Here is a 24,994-nt window from a genome sequence, read left to right on the forward strand (position 1 = left end):
TCCATTCTTGAGATACTTTGCTAAGGAGGACATTTTCCAGCTCCATCCATGTAAACATGAAGGAGGCAAAGTCTCCATCTTTCTTTGTGGCTGTGTAGTATTCCATGGTGTACATATACCACAATTTATTGATCCATTCATGGGTCGATGGGCACTTGGGCTTTTTCCATGACCTAGCGATTGTGAATTGGGCTGCAATGAACATTCTGGTACAGATATCTGTATTATAGCATGATTTATGGTCTTCTCGGTATATACCTAACAGAGGAATTACAGGATGAAAAATGCTCACCATCCTTAATCATCAGAGAAATGCAAATCAAAACCACTCTATCATCTAACACCAGTCAGATTATCCCATATCACAAAATCCCAAAATCACAGATGCTGGCAGGGTTGTGGAGAAAAGGGAACACTACTACACTGCTGGTGGGAATGCAAACTAATACATCCCTTTTAGAAAACCATATGGAGAACACTCAGAGATCTAAATATAGATCTACCATTTGATCCTGTAATTCCTCTGTTAGGTATATACTGAGAAGACTATAAATCATGCTAGAACTTTTCTTAAGAATCAGAAAGAAGGCATTAACTTTGGAGCCCAATGGGAGAGATATCAGTTGTATTTTTGCCTCGGTGGTCCTAACCCAATAACCAGTGATTTCCTTGAGCTGGGGGTTAAGCCTCAGCAACTTGAGTCAATGGCAACCAAAATGGGTCCTACTCTAGGAAGCCCTAGGTCCTCTAACAATCCTACCTGATATTATGCTGGCAGCTGCACATACACAATTCACCAGGGTTTGTACCTGTGTGTGCCTGTCCCAGCACGTGATTCAGGAATCTGTTTCAGCTATCTACTGATGTGTTAAAAAAAAATCTCAAACTAATGAATCCAAACAACAATATATTATCACAAAGTTTGGTGGGTTAACTGGATTAAGCTAAGAGGTTCTGAGTTGGGTTTCTTCTTTAGTTTTAGTCAGATGGCAGCTGGAGTCCTGTAAAGATTCACCTGCGCTGGATGACCAAGACGGCTGTTTTACCCTTGTGCCTGACACTTCAGCTGGGCCAGCTATAGAAGCTAGGGGCCAGGCAGACATTTCTGTCTCCATGTGGCCTTTTCCTATGTAAGTTTCCTCAGCATGGTGGAACAAGAGCTGTAAGACTTCTTACCTGGCACCTAGCTTCTCCTACAATGAACATACAGAGACTCAGACTGAAGTTGCAAGGCTTCTCAAGATCTAGCCTAGAAAGTCATGTAGTATCATGTCTATTGCATTTTATTAGGCAGAAGCCAGCCCAGATTCAAAAGAAGAGCCTGAACACAGGAAAGCATGGTTCACCACAAATATGTCAAATAGTATCCATTTTGAAAGTCTAGATTTTGGAATAGTGTTTGGCTAACTTATTGAAAAGCCTGAAGTGAAATGACATCACCAGCTCTAAACTTGTGCTATCTACTATAAATGTGTATTTTCCTAGACTATTTGGTCATAAAGTGCAATGTATCAGAAGTCTCCTCACCCTCCTAAGGGACGTACAGCGCCACTTTACAATAAGGATGTAAAATCTCTTCAGAGAAGCTAAAGCTACATTTAAGACATTTTTTAAAGCTGACTTTTGAGGAGAAAAACAATCATCCCCCAAGACTCTATACATAAAACCTGTTTGAAGGTAAATTCAAAGCAAAGGAACAGCTCCTAGATTATTCAACAAAACATAGCAGAAAGGATGAAACAACGAGAAATCTCAGAATTATAAGGGATTTGAGCATTTAATTCAATTTCCTAGATAAGGCAGATTGTCCTTATTGCAATAAACTTTAGGGGATTTTCGGAAACTGACATTTTTACCAACTGTTCTATGCTCTACAGCATGCTAAATGATTTGCATAATATCTCATTAATTCCTCCCAACAATCGTATGAGGTCATTATCAAGTAGGCAATATCCTTACTCCCATTTTACACACAAGCAAACTGAGGCTCTGATAAGTGATTTTCTCAATATGCAGAAATTGGCAGGAACAGAGTTTAAAGCCCATTCTGACTGATGCCAAGTCCAGTGCTTATTCCACTATGCCTCTCTGACACTTTGGTCAACTAGCATCTGAACATGAGAAGTAATCTTGCATTTATTCCCTCATGAAATAGCCCATTTCAATATTGGGGGTCCTAACAGTCAGGAAAAACAAAAACATGTTCCTTAGTAATTTAACCCTGCAGTTTGTGTAGTCAATCAAGAAGCCTTTTCTGCAGGTCTCCTCATCCTTTGAGTGCTTGGTTTCAATAACACCATAACTCCTTAAAAGAACATGTAAGTTGTGCAGGTCCCAGGTGTATTTTATGGCAGTGGGTCTACAGCTTTGATCAGATTCTCACTAAAAAACAGCTCCAAAAAGTTTAAGAGCAACACATCTATGAAGAATGCAGAGTTGTGATTAGGGAGAGTTGACCTGGTTTTTACTCATAAAGATAGCAAATATGTTCCACTGGGTTCATGAGTTCACATTCCACTTGAGCAGACAGAAAACGCATCTATGCATCCACAGCAGAAAGAAAATAGTATGATTAACCCTGAATGTCCCAGAGGTCTCTATCCTCTGTAACACGGCTGAGCAGACACTTGTCTCCCTAATTGTTTTGTCCATAAAACCCTTTCTTCAAAGGGAATCTCATGCTGACACAAAATACGACATACAATTAGGATGGAATTTCTTTGGTTGAAGCAATGATAGGTTGCCCATAGCCCTTCCTAATCATCCTTTCTCAGGCACCAAACCACCCATTTTCTACCTACTTCCTCATTGTAAAGTCCTGGAGATTCCTGCAGAGTATATCTATACGGCTCTTTGAAGCACAGTTTGAAAACCACCAAGTATAACTGTTAGGATGGTCTCTGAGAACCCATTTTTCTCTATGCTTCCCTGTAGCTTTATGCCTCTATATTATACCTTACTACCAAGTGAGCATATGATGTGTTCCTAGTTAGGTTACACAGTGTTGTTTGAAACTAAGAGTGAATGAGGAAAAAGGCACCCCAAGAAAAGAAGAGAAGAACCCTCAGAGTCATAGACAAAGCAGGGCCTGTCATAGACATTAGGAGGCATGGGTAGAAGGACAGCATCAGCCCAGTAGCCTAAGAAGTTCTGATCCATCAGTAGAAGAAAGAGAAAATTCCTGTATACACTTTGCAGCTCCCTGCTCCTCTCTCTGCTGGGGTCTAAATGACAGAAAAACCATGACAACTGAGATAGATGGATGTTTCTTTATTCAGTTCTCTACCACCTTCCTATTGCAAGTTAACAACCTTGCAGTCTCAGGAGGCAAATCGCAAACATTTCAAAGGAACCAAGGAGAACTTCAATGGACTTTCTGTTCTTCTTTGAATTTTTTGGTGCCAAGGAAGAATCGGGCTTATTTGTCAGCTCTCTTTCCCTAGCCTGGTGAAATAATTAGAAGAGAGTCAGTATATACAGTCAGTGTTGATATTCATGGGCTAATTTGAAGAGATCTGTGGTCCTTCCTTTTCCCCTCAGCTCTGTGGGGAAACTCCCACTTTATATTGGATTACATCAAAGCATAACAAAATCAGAGTTTCTGGAAGCTACTGCTTTATTAAGAAAATCAATTTTATTTGGAAAAGTAAGTTACATTTGACACTTTTATTTCCATATCTGATTTCCAGAAAGGTTCTTCTGATTTCCAGAAGGGTTCCATGTAAATAACTAATGTTAATAGTAACAATTAAAATGATTAAATTCATTCACAAACTTTGTGAGAGAAAAAAGCCAGAAAGTTCACACATATTCATTCCAATGCAGTAAATCTTTCCTTGACATTTGTATTTAACAAACTTTCATCAAGCACCTGCTTGGGTATAAAAGAATTATCACCAGGGCACCATGAAACTTACGTCACTGCTCCCATTTTAGAGATGAGAAAGTCAAGGTTCAGAGGTACCTACTGGCTCACCCAAAGTAACAGTGTCAGAAAGTGAAAAGATGAGAAAACTTTGACTTCAAGTTCAAAGCTATTTTCAGAATACTACAGGGTATCCTTACAGGGAAATGGTCAACACGTAATTGAGAAAAAAAGAAGCCATGTAAACGCACATGACATTTCATAACACCAACCTCTGTGCGTCTACCCTCAAATGTCATATTTCAGACACCTCCTACTTGCAGACCACAGGACTGCAGCACAAGGCAAAGCTTCCAAACACTATTTCAATCACTGAAATAGGCAACGGTCTTAGAAGCATTCAAGCCACAAACTAATATGACTTTTTCTTTTTTTTTTATTAAGTCAAATACACATAGATCATGAATACATTTATGCATATGTGGGGTACAATGTGTTGATTTTTTTTTTAATACAGTCTGACGTGGTTCTTACACTGAGCAAATGTTAACTAAAAGCAAAAATTGGTTAGGGATGAGATGATTTCTCAATATTGTTACATGTTTTATGATCTCAAATATAATACCTGAAGAAGAAACCATCAGCAGGGAAAAGTAATGTCTTGGTACAGATTCCACATGCTGCCTGAGCATTCATCTTCTCTTATTGAATACCTACGGCTGGCCTGCCCCAAACAGAACTTCTATTAGCATTGTCCACGTACACCAAATGCCTTTCAAACATGGAAAACATACACTTTGTTATCACAATGGAAAATCCATTTATTGAGTACTCATTCTGTTTCTGTGCTAGGCACTGTGCTAGATGCTGGAAATACAATGGCAAAGCCAGTGTCCAGGAGCCTATAGTCTAACAGACAAATGTTCACCCAGTCATCACCAGTCAGCGGGACAAGTAGCCCCACAGGAAAAGTACCTACAGCGGATAGACACATCTGAAAACTCAGACAGAAGCTTAGGCAGGAAGTGACATTTAAGCTAAACCATAGAAAGAGTGAGGGGGAGTCAGCTAGGTGCATGGGGACAGGAGGGAGAGAATGCTATCCAAACAGAGGGAACAACATGTACAAAGACCTGAAAGCAAAAAAGGCCATATTCTAGAGACTAAATAAGGATATCATGACTAGAGTTGTATGTAGGGATGGAGGGAAAGGGAATTAGTGAGTGAATTGAAAGATGAAAGGGTAATTAGTGGCCTGTTCTTAGAGAACCTCATAGCCTATGGTGTCTGGGGCTGAGAAACCACTGAAACAAATGGCTTGTTGTTCCTCCATGACTAAGGTGACCAGATTTTAACATTGGTAAAGCGGGACACCATTGACCCGGTGGGGGCGGGTTCTTAATTAAAAATTTGGTCTATATGGAGCAACAAAAATTTTCATAGAATGCAAAAATAGTATTGTAATATATATTGTTTTTAATTTCAACATAAGTACAATTTACAAATATGATACATTAACAAAAATTATGTATAGGGCAGCGCCTGTGGCTCAAAGATAGTAGGGCACCAGTCCACCTGGGTGACCTTGCCCAGGAGGGGAGTAGGGAGATTACATTAGCCTTTTCATTTCCAAATGAAGTTACATTAACCTCTTCATTCCCAAATGGAGTTACATTAACCTTTTCAGCAGCTGAAAACCATATATTCCCTTCCCATTCTCCTGCTGTTCCCTAGTTTGTCATACATTCTTTCCAAAAGTTGGGACTTTTTTAAAACGCCGTGGGACACCGGACAAATTGTTAAAAATCGGGACTGTCCCGCCAAAAGCAGGACGTCTGGTCACCTTATCCATGATTCACAGGTGGCAAATGTGGATTCTAAGTGTCTTGAAGACTGAGCTTATTTTCTTAAACACTTCATCTGTTGATTTTTCTACTCCTATTTATTTTGCTTAAGGAGTTATGAGGACAGATGAATGTTCTGAAAAAAGTATAAATGTTTTTGTCATGTGAGAGGTTGGAATTAGGAATTTACTTCTTAAATTTCCTTTTCATATTTTTAAAAACTATTGCTAATAACACCTCTTTGTATTAGAAAGTGAAAGGAATATAGGAATGTTTTCATGATAACATTGCAAAAGACAAGGTTTTCTATTATTTCTGCTATTTGATTGGCCTATACCATATCATTTGCAATATCTAATGGTAGAAATATCCCATAGCAGTAAATAGACCCAATATAAATACTGTCTTTCTGTCATCTCTCCAGCCACCAATGCATTTCTGCCTCATTTCAAAGATCATTTGAAGCAGCTCCAGTAATCCAAACAAAAGTTTGATTTTAAAAACAGGTAAAGAACTTCTGAAAAAGAGTAACCCAGGATATGTACTAAGATCAAGTTCAGATCAAGACTGCACTCAGAAAGGCATAACAGAAGTCCTGTATAGCTGTTAGAAAATGCCCCAAACTTGATTTTAAGCTTTCCAATGGCCAAAATACAGAAAACCCAATTAGTTCTAACAATGATCTTCAACTTCGGCTGCTCATTAAAATCACTAGAGGGTGGGAGGAAGGCTTCTGAAAAATCATACTCACCATGGAAAAAGAGTGGGTGACACAGGGCTGATAATGAGAATCTACAGAGTAAAACTATTCAACAAGAAAAGAGCAAACAACTCCATTTATTACTGAGCAAGAGACATGAACAGAACCTTCTCCCAAGAAGACAGATGCATGGCCAACAAAAATGAAAAAAATACTCATCATCCCTAATCATCAGAGAAATGCAAATCAAAACAACCTGGAGATATCACCTAACCCCACTGAGAACAGCCCACATCACAAAATCTAAAAGCTACAGATGTTGGTGTAGATGTGGAGGGAAGGGAACACTTCTATACTGTTGGTGGGACTGCAAACTAATACAGCCTCTTTGGAAAGAAGTATGGAGGATCCTCAAAGAACTAAAAGTAGACCTTCCATTTCATACCACAATTCCATTACTAGGTATCCACTCAGAAGAAAAAAAAATAGTTTTACCATAAGGAAATTTGGACTTGAATGTTTATTGCAGCTCAATTTGCAATCACCAAGATGTGGAATCAATCCAAGCATCTATCAACCCATGAATGGATTAATAAATAGTGGTGTTTGTATAACACAGAATACTTTTCAGCCATAGAAAATGATAAAGACTTTGTATCTTTTATGTTAATGTGGGTGGAGTGGGAGAGCATTCTTCTTGGTGGAGTATTACAAAAATGGAAAAGCAAGTATCCAATGTGCTCAATACTAATATAAAATTAATAGATAAGCAACTACAAAACCACATGAGAGAAAAATACAACTGATTTCAAGTGGGGGAGGGGGATACAGGAGATGGGAGAAGGGAGGGGTATTGGTAAGCTCCCACATAATGGGCACAATGTAAGGGTATTTAGCATATCCCCTGGGTAAAGGGCTCAATTATAAAGTAGACTTTGCCTGACAAACACAAACAATTTATTCTAATCATTTGTACCCTCATATTAATCTGAAATAAAAACAGAAAAAAAAAAGGAAAAGAGAGTGGGGCCAAGCATTGATATTTCCAACATGCAAATATGGTTCTGTTATTTGCTGGGTCTGAGAATTGAATAGCAAAATTGGAAATGCCTGTAAGCTAAAAAACACACTAGTTGCTCAAGTAAAAGACAGATATTTCTGGCAATGAGGACCAAAGGATTCATTTAAAGTCTACAAAATGGGATATGTTGGAAAATTCTACCACAAACACAGTAAGTCCCCAATGAATCACCTTTGAAGAGCACTCTGTTGGAAATCCAACACCCAGTGCTGAAATACGATTGAAAGAAGGTGGGCTTAGGAGGGTCAAGGTGCATTTCAGGAACATGGCTCTCTGACACATTCATTTCCTTCAGAAAGAGCATTTCTAGAGCAGCAGATAAAACATAGTTCTTCATCCACCTCCAAAAGAAGTCCTTTGAAACTCAAGCACATTTCTCAGCAGCCAGGCAAAGTAACAGCTCAATGTGCAATAATTTTAGGTGATATGTTTAAAGCATTACAGATAGGAAATGTCCTTAGTTTGCCAAGGAACTAGTAAGGAAACCTTAAAAGTCATTTATATGTCAATAAAATGCTTAAGGACCACAGAGAAAGTCACTAGTGATCTATGGAATAATAGCACATCTGACCTAAGAAATAGGGGATGATTTGCGAGTTCTATTGATTTTGACCTTTACCAGTGCAATAGAAACAGCCCATCATCACAAATGTGTTTTAGCACCATGGGTTATGGAGCTCCAATTGCTATAATGCACTTTAAAAGTCAAATAGGAGCCTGCATGCTGTCATATGCGTGACATTCTACTGCTTTGTACAGATAGTCTGTGTTTGGCGGTCTCCAAAATGTCCGTACACCCTCTTTCTCCTTTCTCTGACTTCCACAGTACTCAACTAACCATCACCCAGAGTTTCTACTTTTTCCTATCATCTGTAGTAGCAGGATGCCCACTGTTATTTTCAAATTTCTGGTTATCCCCAGATTCCTTATTTTTATTGCAATCTGACTTAGAGGCCAAATATTTAAAAAATAGATGAGCATAAGGCTTCTCTGGTTGAAGGAACTCCATCACCCCATGCCCTTCTCTCAAAGCCCTAGGTCTCTGGGTACAAAGCTTGAAAACCATTCAAGTGACAAGCATGGGTTTAGAAGAGGGTGTAGGCCCTGAAACTGAAGGTAGGTTCAGACTGAGCCTACCTGTTAGGTTTGACAGACAAGGCTCCTCTGCCATCTTTGATATGAGGTGAGGGAGACGAGACCTCCCTAAAACCTGGCTTTCTTCTGCTACTTCTCTATAGCACAAAGTACAGTATTGAGGAAAAGGGGCATTGAACTTCAGGAAAGCTGGATTTCATCTCTCACTGCACAATTTACTAACTTTGGGCAAGACTTTTTAAATCTTTGACTTTCACTTTCCCTCTCTACATACCAAAAAATAATAATAATAATAATTCTTTCCTCATAGGGTTGCTGTGAATATTGAAAGATGTAATGTTCATGAACCTACTTAGTAGAAGTGAAGAACGATATATGAATAGGCATCTACTTTTTTAGTTTCCTGTAGCTGCTGGAAAAAGTCACTATAAACTTAGCATCTGAAAGCAACACAAATTTATTATCTCACAGTTCTGGAGGTAAGAAATCCAACTTGGGTCTCACTGGGGCAAAGTCAAGGAGTCAGCAGAACTGGAGATTCTAGGGGAGAATCAATTTCCTTGATTTTTCCAGCTTCCAGAGGCTGCTCGCATTCCTTGCCTCATGGTCCAACATCACTTTGACCTCTGCCTCTGTGCCCATATCTCTCTCCTTCTTTGACTCTTCTATCTTCCTCTTGTAAAAACCCTTAAAATTATATTAAGCCTGCCTGGATAATCCAGAAGAATCTCCCTATCTCAAAATACTCCACCATACCTGCAAAGTCAATCTTACCACATAAAGCAACATATTCACTGTTCCAGAGATTAGGAAAGACATCTTGGGGGACATTATTCAGCCTAGCACAGCTATATGTTAGATACTGTGCTAGATAGTCTCAGTTCATCATTCTGGATCTACATTCTACCCCTCTCCATCTATTCTGTGCTGGAGAAGACTGATCTCTACATCAACCCAGCTCCCTTCACCTCTGGGTTCCAGTTTGGTTTGGCCTGTAGTAGGTCACAGCAACAGAAGAGAGAAGAGATTCCCTGGGCTACAGGTTGGTAGTAGTTGTGCTCCTTTACCAAAAGCCACCACTGTTAGAGGCCTTCTCCACCTAGCTGCTGTTGTCTCCAGACTCTGTAACCACCCCTCCACAGCTTCGTCAGCACATGGGGTGACAGGCTTCCCTGCTATTGTTTGCCTGCCTGAGATGCTTCTCCCTCCCTTGTTACCTTCTTTTAACTAGTTACCCTAAACCCCACAGCTTTGCAAATAGCCCCTTTACTAAATTATCTTCTAATTACCCCCTTTGAATGCATCACCTGTTTCCTGCTGGGAGCCCCCCCCCCAAGTGATAAAAATACTGAGATTATTTTTAGAAAGCTTACCATAACCACCTCCTTAAAATCTTGCCTACTCTGTTGACCTCTCTACATTATTCAATAATGTTAATAGCCCTCTTTACTTTTCTAAATAAAGAATTAGGTATATTCCTTCGACATAATCAGGACATCAGGCTCCTTTTAGCTCTTTCAACAAACCATGATCTTACCACTTCAGGACTTTCTACACGCTGTTGCCTCTGGCTGAAATCCTCTTCCTTTTGCTAGCTCCTTATCATTCAGATCTGTTTGGATGTCATCTCTTAACAGAGGTTCTCCCTTAACTTTTGATTTAAATTAGATAATCATTATTCACTATAATAGCACTGGTTGTTCACTTCATATAATTTTTCATAATGTGTAATCATTTAAGACATTAATTTATTTTTTTTTCTGTTTCTACAAGGGCAAAGGATAGTGTCTATCTTTTTCTCTATTATATCCCCAGGGCTGAGCACAAGGCCTTTAAAAATGTAGTGAACATGAGCCATAAGAGTGGAAGGACTATGTTTTGCATGATGTCATTAATATTACATGTCATTTAATCCTTAGAATAATTATGTAGATGAGTAGGCACTAAATTTAAATTTACAGAAAAGAAAGCCATGATTCAATGAAAACAGGTAACTTGCTGAAGGTCAATCAGCTAGTAAATTTGAAACACAGATTTGAAACCAGGCATTTCTTACTCTTGCTAAACATAGCTATTTACTTTGTGTAAGGCCTATAATTCTTTCATTTTAATGTTCATGACAACCCTAAAAAATGGTAATCATTACCCTTACTTAACAATGAGGAAACTAAAAGTCAGAGAGGCAAAATGACTTGCTGAGGGTCACACAGCCAGGAAGCAAAGAGATTTGGATTTAAGTCCAAGAAAATCTGACTCCATAGCCATTTCCTTTGCATCAAGAAGTACATGGTGTCAGAAACACTGAAGCCTAGAAGAAGGGGAGGCTTTCCCCAAAATCATTTGTTTCCTATTTCCAGAAAGAATGAAGGAGAAAATGCCTAGGCTTGTTACTATGAACAGCATGCTGTAACCAGAGGAGAGGGAGAGCAGAGATTTTCAATTCCCATTTTGATTCTATATTTTCCATCAAAGGTAATGAACGAATGTTTGAAAAAGGCAGAACTAAGGTAGTTTACCACAGAGTAATGGGGTGGGCTGGGGGGCAGAGCTGGGCAAGGAGACTAGAAAAGAACCCCTAGTTATCCTAAGAGATATTCTACTTACTGGGATAGAAGCTTCATAAAGGCAAGAATATTGTTTTGTTCATCCTATATCCCTAGGATAGTAATTGTCACTTGGCAGGCACTCTATCCGTATTTTATGAATGAACAAAAATCTTCTGGTTTATTGAGATGGCATCCTAGCAAAGAGAGCACCTGCATATTAGATTTCTGAGTGACCTTTGTAATGTGAGGAAAGGTAAAAAACCTGAGACATGTCAGAAGAGGAGGGATGGGCAACCTTTCAAAGAGGTTGAATATTCACATTTTTAAGCAAATTAAATGAGATCAAGGGGATACTTTCCAAGAGTGGTTTGTTTAACAGTATGGATTGGGACATACTGTTATCTATGAAGAACTCCAGTGTTCATCATCATCTTTTGTTCTTTTAAGTCCATTTACTGTGTTTCAAGTGCTACATTCCATTTAATCTCTTTTAAAGCCCTGTAAGGTAAGTACTACCACCATTTTCTTTTGATAGGTGAGGAACGTGAGGCACAGAGAAACTGAATAACTTGCCCTGCTATGATTCCAAAGTCTGGCCACATCATAGCCCCATCTCATCACTGTAGTAACCAAACTTGCCAAGGAAATTGGAAAAAATCTTCAATCATTCACACAGTTCCATGAAGAGACTTACGAAATAAGGAATTTGGTTTCACTGAAGCATCACTTACATGAAAGGAGAGTAGCTCAAAGAGGGAAGGAGAGATACACAACAGCTAGAAATAGAATGTAGATTAGATTGGCAACATCAAAAAATACTTACAAACCCAAATACTTGGAGTAGTAGGGGAAGATCAAGATTTGCCTAAGAAAACTCAAGCTCAGACAACCTTCAATTAATCAAAATAATATCTATTAACACAACAAAAGTTATTTTATTTTTAAATCCCCTATTATGTACAGCAGAATTGGCAGATACGTTTACTATTACAACACATTTAAATGAATGAGATAGCCCCCCTCAGAGGATTGGCTAGCATTATAATGTGCATACAGATGCACTGACGCTAATGTATGATTATCTATGTTGGAACTGGAATTTGTGAATCTCTTCTGCAGGATGGAATCTTCCTATTAACACCTAGAATTAGATTTTAGATGAACTTCATTTTTTATTAATTACTACATTTATCCATTTAACTGATATTGGCATATTTTCAGCAGTGGGCTTGGTCATTCTAGCTTTGGTCTTCGACATAAACCCAGGTATTTTAATAGAACTCAATTGTATCAATAAATCTGATAACTGCAATCATAGGTCCAAACTTCTTCTCAGGCAACTCTGAAAAGGCATTTCCAGTTACCTTAACCACACCAAATTGGATTTTAACTTAATGCAAAAGCTAGCATTTGAACACAATCTCACAGCCCTTAATGATGGTGGGTGGAAGAACATGGAAGATACACTACAAGAATCTGTTCAAATTCAGGAACTAAACCTCAAAAGCATACACTCTCTGGAAAGAAAATGATATGAATTCCTCTGTCAAAAACACTCAAAAAAAATTTTTTTGAGACACAGCCTCAAGCTGTTGCCCTGGGGAGAGGGCCAGGATGTCACAGCTCACAGCAACCTCCAACTCCTGGGTTTAAGTCATTCTCTTGCCTCAGCCTCCCAACTAGCTGGAACTACAGGCGCCTGCGACAACACACGGCTATTTTTTCATTGTAGTAATCGTTGTTTTGGCAGGCCTGGGCTGGATTCGAACCTGTCAGCTCTGGTGTATGTGGCTGGCGCCTTAGACACTTGAGCTACAGGCACCAAGCCACTCAAAAATTATTTATGATACTTAGTAGCCTGTCCTGGGGAAGAAACAGTCTGAACATTCAATCACATGAGTGAAACTGCTGACCTGTCAGAATATTCCATCATGGTCTTTGACAACACCAGGCACATAGCCATTAACTAGAAGAATGGGTATGAGTACATTACCTAAGAGTTTAAATACATTTTATACAGAGCAATAAAGGAGGCATTGTTACCTGTGTCTATTTCCATTTCAAAAGCTTAAGCTCTGCTCTCTTTGTAGAACTAGTGCTGTTATTCTTAGCAAGAGATGGGTGTTCTCTGTGGCCCACACTAATGTGCTACTCAACCATGCAGAACAGGGGTTTGGGGTATGTGGAGGCAGATCCATGAGAAATGAGTCATTGGGAGCAGGCATCATCCCAAGAATGGTGTGTTGTGCTGGTATAATATTTCAGATAGTGTCTGACAATGGCAAAGTAGAGTAGGCAGAGACATATTCAGCTCACTGGGAGTGCCTGAACTCAGGAATTTAGGGACAGATTCACATATTACAAGAGGATGGTAAAGTCTCCCAGTTGTAAATTGGAATTGACAAATATAATGCAATTACTGCAGTGTATGTTGCCTACCTATTAACTTCCGTTTATGTAAAAGTATTTGATTTTAATAATAAAGTACACTAATGATTCTGTTTGGTTTCTTAATTTAAATATTATTTTAAAAGACAGATGAACCACTACAATTTATTCGGTTTTGTGCAGTGTTCATCTCAGCTGAATTATGTGTAATTTTTTTTTGGACATAGCCCTTTAAATATTTTAGGAACTGACGTAATGTAAGAGTGAGGTCACCAATCATTGAGAAACATCACCACATAATATTAAATTTTTATTTCATAGAACTGGATTTTTAAATATATTAAGGATTCTGATTACCGGGTTATTTCATTTAAAAAAATCTATGCGCAGCTTTTAGAATCTGAGCCCACGGAAGAAAGACAATTGCCCTTGTTTCTGTAACCACAGTGTCTTTCACGCTCTCTGGAACCTTATAGGTCTTCAATCAGTCTGTGTTTAATATGCAGATGTCAGTTACTCCTTCCAACGTATGTCATCTGTTGTGATTGGCTCCATTTCCCTGTCCTATGTGTACATGTGAAGAGATTTCAGCTGGAATAACACCCTGGCTTTGTTCCTACTTGTGACTTAACCCACCCCAAGGAAGAGTAAGTTATCTTAGTGGGGCACGTCCACTGGGGTACACTTCTTAATCAGGGAGAACTAATCAATATTAAAAGGCCACAGTACAGAAAATAGTTTGGTAGTTTCTTAACAAGCAGAACACAGAATTACCGTACAACCCAGAGATTCTAGTCCCAGATACTGACCCAAAAGAATTGAAAGCAGCTTTTCAAACAAAAACTTGAACACCAAAATTCACAGCAACACTCATCACAATAGCTAAAAAGGAGAAATAGCTCAGTGCTCATCAATAGATGAATGAATAAAAGGAACGTGGTATATCCATACAAGGGAACAAGTTTTCAGTCCTAGAAAGGAATGAGGTACTATTACATGCTACAACATGGCTGAAGCCTCGAAAACCTTATGCTAAATGAAGAAGACCAGACACAGAAAGGAACATATTATATGATTCCCCTCATGTGAAATTTCCAGAATAGCCAAATTCTCCATAGAGAAAAAAGAGATCAGTGCTTCCCAAGGGATTAATGAAGGGGAAGTTGTATGTGTGTAGGGGGAAGGGAACTGTTTTGTGGGTATGGAGTTCCCTTTTGGGGTGATAGAAATACTGCAGAACTAGATAGATGTAGCAATTATACAACATTGTGAGTATACTAACTGCTACTGGAATGTACACTTTAAACCAGTTAAAAAGGTAAATTTCATGTTATGTATATTTTACTACATTTTTTTTAAAAGGCCCCGAGTACTGGGCATTCATTCTTTTTTGTCCTTTTGTACTCAGGATCAGTAAGAGGCAATAACCCTTGGGCAAATGTGGCTGCTCCTGTGGACTCACCCTTTCCCTCAAGTGTGCGGTCCCAGTGTCTAGACTTAAGGCACTTAGGGGGTGTGGCAGAGTGCAAGTATCACATAAACCCTTTTCACTAGAGATCTAAAGCCAAATTCTCCTATCAGTTTTTTTTTGTTTTTTTTTTTGTTTGTTTTTTACTAATAATGGTGGCATTCTGTCTCCAACAATGCTTCATAAATCTTATTTCTCAACTAATTTTTAACTTGGAAAGGAATGAATCAAATGCTATTTACTGGCATACCCCACCCCATCAATAAAACTGAAAAACCTGACAAGCCTGCCTCCTGTAGCTTCCTGCAATTTTATGATTTAAAGGTTTTATAGTAAAGGGTTAAAAATAGGGCAGGGCTTATAGGGCCTCCTCCACTAAAGCCTATCCTCTAGTATCTACAAAGGCAGGCTGGCTGAGCATCTGTTCTCATAACACAAACATGAAGAAAACAACTGGTCTGCCCTCGAGATTCTGGGCCAATATAGGCACGAAGCCTTCATTTGGCATTCTTTTGCTTCAGTCATTCAAGCCTCTCATAGATTCACCTCATGAGATCTGAGAGGTATGCCCAGAGCTTCCCTGTGAATTACTGGTTAAGCCAGAATCAATAGACTGAATTCTCTGGTTACTTGGAATCCTCTTTGAACTACAATGCACATGACCTCTATGCCAACAATCTCTGGGTAAATTTTCTCCTTTTTATTTCAAATTAATATGAGGGTACAAATTTTTAGTTACACTTTTCTCACTTCCAAGGTAAAGTTCAAGTTACAGTAAGCCTTTCACCCAGGGGGCATGCTGTATACCTTCACATTGTGCACATTAGGTGAGATCAGACCAAATGCCCACCTCCTCACCTCTCCTTTCCCATCCCCATTGCTAGGTTATATTTGTGTTTTATCATTCGTGTGGGTATGTAATTGCTTATTTATATATTGGTTTCATATTAGTATTGAGTACATTGAATATTTTTTTTCCATTCTTGAGATACTTTACTAAGAGAATGCGTTTCAGCTCCAACCAAGTAAACATAAGATGTGTAAAGTCTCCATATTTTCTTATGGCTGAATAGTAATCCATAGTATACATATGCCACAGTTTATTAATCCATTCATGGCTTGATGGGCATTTGCATTGCTTCCATGACTTGGCAATTATGAATTGAGCTGCAATAAATATTCTGTTGCAAATGTCTTTGTGATAAAATGATTTATGTTCTTCTGAGTAGATACCTAGTAATGGAATTGAAGGATCAAATGGAAGGTCCACTTTTAGTTATTTAAGAATCTCCATACTTCTTTCCATAAAGGCTATATTAGTTTGCAACCCCACCAGTAGTGTAGAAGTGTTCTCTTCTCTCCACACGTAGATTTGGGACATGGATACATTTTCTTAATGATCTGAGAATGCATCTAACTATGCCACCTTCATAGGTTCTGGGTGGTATAGGATTCAACACTGATTTTTTTTTGTTTGAAGAATTACTACTTTTGTTATTTCTATGGCTTGTCCCATGAGGATAAATACATTGTCTTGCAAAATTGAACCTCTAAAATCAAGGTATAATTTCTATTGAAATATTTTCATTAATTATAATGGACAAAATGTACATATCTATACTGTGCAACATGTTCTGATGCATGTATGGCTATGGAATGAGTCAATGAAACTAATTGACATACTTGTCACCTCACATACTTATTGTTTTGGGCATGAGTAGTTTAAAATCAACTCTTACCAACTTTCAACTCTGTAGTACATTATAGTTATCTATAGTCACCGTGCTTTACTCCAAAACAAATGCTGGCTCTGGCACTTTCAAGCCCCATGACTTCACAGAAGTTAGTCAAACTCATTGACCCTCAATTGTCTCACCTGTAACATGGAGAAATTAGCATTGAATACCTGTAAGGTGCATTGGAAGCTTGAATGAGAAGATGTGTTCTGCATTTTTGCATAACACGTAGCCCACACTGCGTGCTTTCTGTGTGTTAGTTTACTACTTTCTGAAATGATACTGCTTTCCTCAGTCCTTGTGTGGGGGTGTTACATTTGAAGAACTCTGGGGCTTTAATGAAAATAATACTGGTCTTCATCTTTTAGGCTCACATAACCCTTTCCAACAACATAGAGATAACTAGTAAAAAGGACTAATATTCCCCTCCTTCATCAAATACCAGCCTCTGACGTAGCTATCATCAACAGCCATGTGATCATCTTTCCATATAAACAAAGAAAAACATATACATCCATATTCGGGTTTGCTTTTTAACAAAATGGGATCATACTACATATGCAACTGTAAAATGTCTTGTTTTACTTACTTGCACATACTAGATAATCCCTTAAGTTTACAGATAGCTAGAAATATTTCTAGCATTTTTACCAGTTACATATTACCCCCAAACAGGAAATTACCACAATTTAGTCAACTATTTCCCTATAGATCAGTGGTTTTCAACCTTCATATAGTAGCAACAAAAATAATTTTATGGTTGGGGTCACCACAACATGAGGAACTATATGAAAGGGTTGCAGCATTAGGAAGGTTGAGAACCACTGTTATAGATGGTCATGCAGGTTCCTTCCACTTTTTCAATATTTCAAATAATGGCTTCAATAAATTATTCGGAGAAACATATCTTTATGAAATGATATTTTTCTCTGTCTGAATAATGCTCAAAAATAAAATTACTGAATGAAAGCATATATGCATTTAGATGCTAATAAATATTGCCACATTAATCTACCAACAGATTATAGTCATTTGCACCTTCACCAATAGGATAAGTAAGTATTTCTGTGCCACACTTTGGATAAATATAAATACTATTAATCTGTTTTATTTAGACCAGTGTGATAAAATCTTATTTTAATTTGCTGTCACCTAATGACTAGCAGAACTGAGAAACTTTTCATCCTTGTACTTTCCCTTCTGACTAATCATCCAGGCTCCTTGCAGGATTTCAATATACCAAACAAATGCTTCAATAAAATTCTACTTTCTCCTTTAAATTACCTGTTTAAATTCTTTGCTTATTTATCCATTAGGTAGTTCTTATCTTCTTTTTAATTTGCAGAAATATTTTGTATATTAAAAATATCAAGCTTTATTCTACCAGATATATGAACATATTTTCTCCCAATTAATTGATTTTATGTAATTAATTCTATAGGATTTTTTTTTAGAGTATGGATTCATAACTTACTAGATAACATCAACATACAGTTTTAAAAACATATTCTCTTCCACAGTTCTCTCATACTTCAATAGTTTTCCTTTTATATTTTACCTATAATATACCTAAAATTTACCTTTGTGTATGTTGTGAAAAAGCAGTCCTATATTTATTTTCTTCTAATACATATGTTGAAAAAGCCCTTCTCCTAAGTAAAGTATGTCAATAATGGAAAAAAAGTATCCAATGTACTCAGTACTTCTATGAAATCAATTTATATTTACTCACACTTTCTTATGAAAGATAGATCACAACTATTCCCCAGGATGAAGGAGAGAAATGGAGTGGGAAGCCAGGCGAGGGAAGACGCTTGATAGAGGGAGGGTAAATGGTGGAACCACACCTATGGAGCATATTGCAAGGGTACAAAGTCAAATCTATCAAGTATAGAACATAAATGTCTTAACACAATAATCAAGTAAATGAGGTGAAAGCTATATTAGTTTTACTCCAAATTGTATAGAAAATCAACATACTGTACCCCAAATATGCTTAAATGTATTCATGATCTATGTGTATATGACTTAATTTAAAAAAAAAGAAATAAAAAGCCACTCTCTCCCTACTGAGTTCAATAACATCTTTATCAGATCAGAGATTTCCATATATACTTTTATCTGTATTCTACATTTTGTTCCATTGATTTGTTTGTCCATTGGTTTGGACCAATATTATATACACTTGCTTATATTAAATTTCACATCTGACAGGAGAACTTTTCCCCCATTCTTCTTTTTATTCAAGATTCCCTTAAAAATTCTAGCATATTTGTTCTTTCATATGAACTTCAGAATCATGATTTCAAGTTTTAAAAAATATCATAATTGTTTAAAATAATAATCCTTGCCATGCAGGGGAACACAGTATGTCTTATACTTTATACAGGTCTTATTTTTTCTATTAAATAAAATGTTATGGTAAACGGTGGGACCATACCTATGGAGCATATTGCAAGGGTACAAGTCAAATGTATCAAGTATAGAACACAAATGTCTTAACACAGAGATTAAGTAAATGAGGTGAAAACTATGTTAATTAGTTGGATGCAAGAACTCCAATTTGTACAAAAAATCAACACCCTGAATCCCACAAAGGCATAAATGTATTCATGACATATGACTTAATAAAAGGAAAAATAAATAAATAAATAAAATGTTATGGATTTTCTCACATAGATTGTATCTTTCTAATTAATTCCTTGCCTGATTTTTAAATTGACTACCTTGTTTGTGAATGGGATTTTGTCTTATTTCTAACTGGTCAGTACCAGTATAAATAAGAGCAATTGTTTTTGTAAATATATATTTCACATTATTAAACAAAATTAAATTCCTATTCATTCCAATAATTTTATAGTAGAATCTCCTGGATTTTATAGATATATAATGATATAATATGTAAATAATGATAATTTTGTTATTTCTCATATTTGTAAAACTAATATCTTTTCCATGACATATAACACTAATGACTAGCTCTAAAATAGTATTGAATAATATTAATAATTGGGTAATCCCTATCTTAATTCTGATTTTAAATAAAAAGCCATTTTGTATTTCACCATTTATTACGATGTTACTATTGGTTTATAGTAAATATATTTGCCATTTTTAAAAAGTAGCATCCTTTTTTTGTATCTGCTCATGATACGGTGTTTCACCTTCAAATCTATCATGTCAAGAGATCTATCATACTAATAGATTACCAACTGTTGAACCAGCCTTGCATTCCTAGAATGAATCTGACTTTATAATTAAAGTGTTTCTGGCTCTTTTTCCAGCTGGAACCATGGAGGGTGTTGAAGAGAAGAAAAAGAAGGTTCCTGCTATGCCAGAAACCCTTAAGAAAAAGTGAAAGAATTTCGCAGAGCTGAAGATCAAGTATCTGAGAAAGAAGTGTGCCCAAAGGACGCTTCGAAAGGCAAGGAGGAAGCTTATCTATGAAAAAGCTAAGGATTATCATAAAGAATACAGGCAGATGTACACAACTAAGATTCAGATGGCTAGGATGGCAAGAAAAGCTGGCAACTTCTACGTACCTGCAGAACCCAGATTGGCATTTGCCATCAGGATCAGAGGTATCAATGGTGTGAGTCCAAAGGTCCGAAAGGTGTTGCAGCTTCTTCACCTTCACCAGATCTTCAGTGGAACTTTTGTTAAGCTCAACAAGGCTTCCATTAACATGGTGAGGATTGTAGAACCCTATATTGCATGGGGGTACCCAAATCTGAAGTCAGTAAATGAGCTAATCTACAAGCGTGGTTATGGCAAAATCAATAAGAAACGAAAGGCATTGACTGATAACAGTTTGATTGCACAATCTCTTGGTAAATATGGCATCATCTGCATGGAGGATCTGATTCATGAGATCTGAACTGTTGGAAAACGCTTCAAAGAAGCAAATAACTTCTTGTGGCCATTCAAGTTATCAGCTCCATAGGAAGAATGAAGAAAAAGACAACCCACTTTGTAGAAGGTGGAGATGCGGGTAACAGGGAAGACCAAATCAATAGGCTTATTAGAAGAATGAACTAAGGTATCTGCCCTGATTGTTTTTGTAATCTGGTCAGTTAATAAACAGTGACTGCTTTCAAATTGAAAAATTTTTTTTTTTAAAAAAGTGTTTGTCACTCTCTCCCTCTGATTCTCCTCTTCTCTGTCTGCTGTCCACTTGACTCCATGGAAATGAATGAATTAAAGGGAACCTTTTTATTTAAGAACATCAAAAAACTGGTTTGTGTTCTTTACCTGCCTTTCTGGTCTCCACCCAAGGTAGGATGCCTCTGTTCTGCAGTTCTTAGCCTTTTCAGGCTGCAAACTTGCCATGAGTTACAATGGCAACTGGGCTTCAAGGGAAAGCTAGTCTGAGTTTGCTAAGTTGTCTGCCTATGCAGATGTTATTTCTATCTTGCTGACTGAATGACTTTTCATAGTTCAGACATACATAGCCCAGATGGCAATAAGTTTTAGAATCCCATAGCATTCCATTTGATTTCTGGGAGCAGGGTATTTGTGTAATGGACAGTCAGGAGAACAATTTGGATTATCTTTCAGATAAGATTGGTATAAACATTTCAGAGTTATTTTAATCTTTTCCTGCTACAGTTCAAACCCCAATTAAAATTTTCCTTTTCCTAGATGTCAATGAAAGTTCAAAACATAGTTACATACCTTCACCATATTTTACTTTTCTAGAACAGTCTCTCCCAAGTTGTAGCTCTGACCCATTTTTGTCATTCACCAAATATATGTATAGCCAACTCTATAGGCAGTATGTTAGGCTCTAGGCATCCCATACAAGTCAAAAACCTGTTTTCAAGGCACTCCATTTAATAGTTAAGAAAAATGTTAGTTAACAAATCAATGTGATACAATGAGATAAGACACAATAAGAAAAAGGAGGTATAGGACCCATGTCCTTCAAGTTTTCCCCCTTAGCTTCCATCTCGGATATAGTAATTGATCTTCCTTCTCTAGTCTTAACTGAAGGCCTCACCCCAAACAATAATCCATCTTCAAGATGCTACCTTCAAAAAATGCGATAACATAGCAAGAAGAGTAGCTGAGCATCTCTGTATCCCTAACAATGCCTAATACAGAGCCATGCTCTGAATCAGTAGATGCCCTGTGTTTTAGATTGCAAAAATGCAGTCAAATATCAAAGGTATTATTATAACCTACAGAGGTAGAGCAAAAAGCACCAATGAATGGGGAAAAAAAAAAGAAATAGATGAGCTTCCAGAGCAAAATGGTAGCTGAGTAACAGCTTTTGTGCAACCAGGCACAGTGAGATTGGGGAGAGAAGACTCCATGCATCTCTGGCTGATGGTATCTACCCAGAAACTTCCCTTTGGTGACACAGGGAGTCAGTGAGAGACTTCTGAACCCCAAGAGGAGGACAAAAGCAGTGGAGAACTGGCAAGTGGTAGGTGTGTTTGTTTAGTCAGAGGCTGCCCGCAGCTGTAACCATATCAACAGTGAGACTGCAAGCAAGAAAAGCCTTACCTGTGGGCTGTTTTGCTTTTTTTTGGACTTGGGCACCCAATTGAACTGCCTCTGGAGATCTTGGGCGGGTGTGCGGATGACTTTGGGCATCATCTGGGGTTGTCTCAGCCCCAGACTGAGTTGCTGAGCTGGAAAGGAGCTAATATTGTTCAGCTGTGGGCTGCCAGCACAGCCACTGTGGGGGAGCTGCCCCTGTGGGTTGCAGCATGGGAACTGGCCAGGAGACCTTGGGCTAGAAATCTAGTGATTGAGCTGCCCAAAGGCACCAGCACCCCCAGAGGTTGGGGGTTTTTTAAGTTGGGTCAAAGTACCCTAGTATACACCTATATTACTCCTATCTCCTTCTTTTGGTGCCTCTCTTCTTTTTGACAATATTTCCTTTTACTCACTCCCTCTCCTTTCTCCCTTTTATTTCTTTTTAAAATCTTCTTTCTCATCTTTCTCTTCAATCTTCTCATCCTTCTGGTCCTGTACCAAAAGGACTCATTAAAACTTTAGGCCATAGGCACAGTAACTTAAAGAGCAAGAGGAAGTGAAAGGAAAATTAGGGCAAGGAAACAGATACAAGAAAACACGAAGAAGAATCAGCAGAAATATCTGGGCAAGAAAAAACACCAGTCCAGAGAAACTCCTTCAAGGGACCATGAGGTAGCTATTACAGAGGATTCCACCTATAAAGAAATGTTACAAATGACAGAACAGGAATTTAAAATACAGATGATGAAAACAATGAAGGAAATTGCTGAGAAAGTGGAAAATAACCAAAAGAAAATCCAAAAACAGAATCAAATAAGAGATGAACAAAATGAAGAATATAGAAAGGATATAGCAGAGCTGAAAGAACTGAAGCAGTCAATTAGGGAACTTAAAGATGCAATAGAAAGTATCAACAACAGATTAGGTCATGCAGAAGGAAGAATCTCAGAGGTAGAGGATAAAGCTCTTGACATAACTCAGTTAAAAAGGCAGAAAAGAAGAGAAAGAAAGCAAAACATTCACTGACAGAATTGTTGGACTATATGAAGCATTCAAACATATGAGTTACAGGTATCCCAGAAGGGGAAGAAGAATGCCCCAGAGTAATGGAAGCCATTCTTGAGAATATTAAAAATGAAAATTTCTCAAATATCACCAAAGATTCTGACATACTCCTTTCAGAGGGATATCAGTCCCCTGGTTGCCTCAACTCAAATAGAGCTTCTCCAAGACACATTGTGATGAACCTATCTAAAGTCAAGACAAAAGAAAAGATTTTGCAAACTGCCAGGAGTAAGCGCCAACTGACCTACAGGTGCAAATCCATCAGGGTGACTGTGGACTTCTCTAATAAAACTTTTCAAGCCAGAAGACAATGGTCATCTACCTTTAATCTACTTAAACAGAACAATTTCCAGCCCAGAATTCTATATCCCGCTAAGCTAAGCTTTAAAATTGACAGAGAAATCAAATCTTTTACTGATATGCAAACATGGGGGAAATTTGCCACAAGACCAGCTTTACAGGAAATACTTTGACCTGTTCTACACACTGACCATCACAATGGACCACCACAAAATAAGCGCCCAGAAAGTAATGGACAAAACCTAGCTTCCACAATGATACAAGAGACAAAACTTAGCAATAGACATCCGCAAAATAACATGAATAGAATACTACCACACTTATCGATTATCTCAATAAATGTCAATGGCTTGAATTCTCCACTGGAGAGGCATAGATTACCTGATTGGGTTAAAAAACACAAGCTATCTATTTGCTGTCTGTAGGAAACACACCTCACGTCAAAAGACAAATTAAGACTCAGAGTTTAGGGTTGGAAGTCCATTTTTCAGGCAAATGAAATTCAGAAGAAAAGAGGGGTTGCAATCTTATTTTCAGATACATATGGATTTAAAGCAACTAAAGTCAAAAAAGACAATGATGGTTACTTCATATTGGTCAAGGGAAAAATACAAGAAGACATTTCAATTCTAAATATTTATGCACCCAATTTAAATGCTCCCAGATTCCTGAAACAGACCTTACTCAGTCTGAGCAATATGATATCCTATAACATCATGATAACAGGGGACTTTAACACCCCTTTCTCAGAGATGGGCAGATCTTCTAAACAGAAATTAAATAAAGATATAAGAGATTTAAATGAGACCCTAGAACAACTGTGCTTGATAGATGTATATAGAAAACTCCATCCCAATGATAATGAATATACATTCTTCTCATCATCCCATGGAATATTCTCCAAAATTGATCATATCCTAGGACACAAAAAAACCCTCAAAAGAATTGAAATTTTACCTTGCATCTTCTCAGACCACAAGGCACTAAAAGTGGAACTCAACTCCAACAAAAACACTCAACCTCACACAAAGGCATGAAAGTTAAATAACCTTATGCTGAATGACAGTTGGGTGCAGGAAGAAATAAAAAAGGAAATCATTAACTTCCTTGAGTATAACAACAATGAAGACACAAGCTACCAAAACCTGTGGGATACAGCAAAAGCAGTCCTGAGAGGAAAATTTACTGCTTTAGAAGCCTACATTTGAAAAACAGAAAGAGATCACATCAACAAACTCACAAATCATCTTATGGAATTGGAAAAAGAAGAACAATTTATGTCTAAACACAGCAGAAAAAAAGCAATATCCAAAATTAAATCAGAGATTAATGAAATTGAAAACAAAAGAATCATTCAGAAATTACTGAAACAAGGAGTTGGTTTTTGAAAAAATAAATAAAATAGATAAACCTTTGGCCAGA

At 37.6% G+C, this 24,994-nt stretch overlaps 1 protein-coding gene and 1 pseudogene across 3 annotated transcripts in view; one reads left to right on the forward strand and one right to left on the reverse strand.

Annotated features, from left to right (window-relative positions):
* FGF13 (fibroblast growth factor 13) overlaps positions 1-24,994 on the reverse strand; it is a 528,354-nt gene that overhangs the window by 359,262 nt on the left and 144,098 nt on the right. The gene's annotated exons all lie outside the window — the stretch shown is intronic.
* LOC100964807 lies at positions 20,016-20,761 on the forward strand (annotated as a pseudogene).

This window comes from Otolemur garnettii, unplaced genomic scaffold (assembly GCF_000181295.1).
Source record: "Otolemur garnettii isolate 467f Iridium unplaced genomic scaffold, OtoGar3 scaffold00117, whole genome shotgun sequence".
Lineage (NCBI taxonomy): Eukaryota > Metazoa > Chordata > Mammalia > Primates > Galagidae > Otolemur > Otolemur garnettii.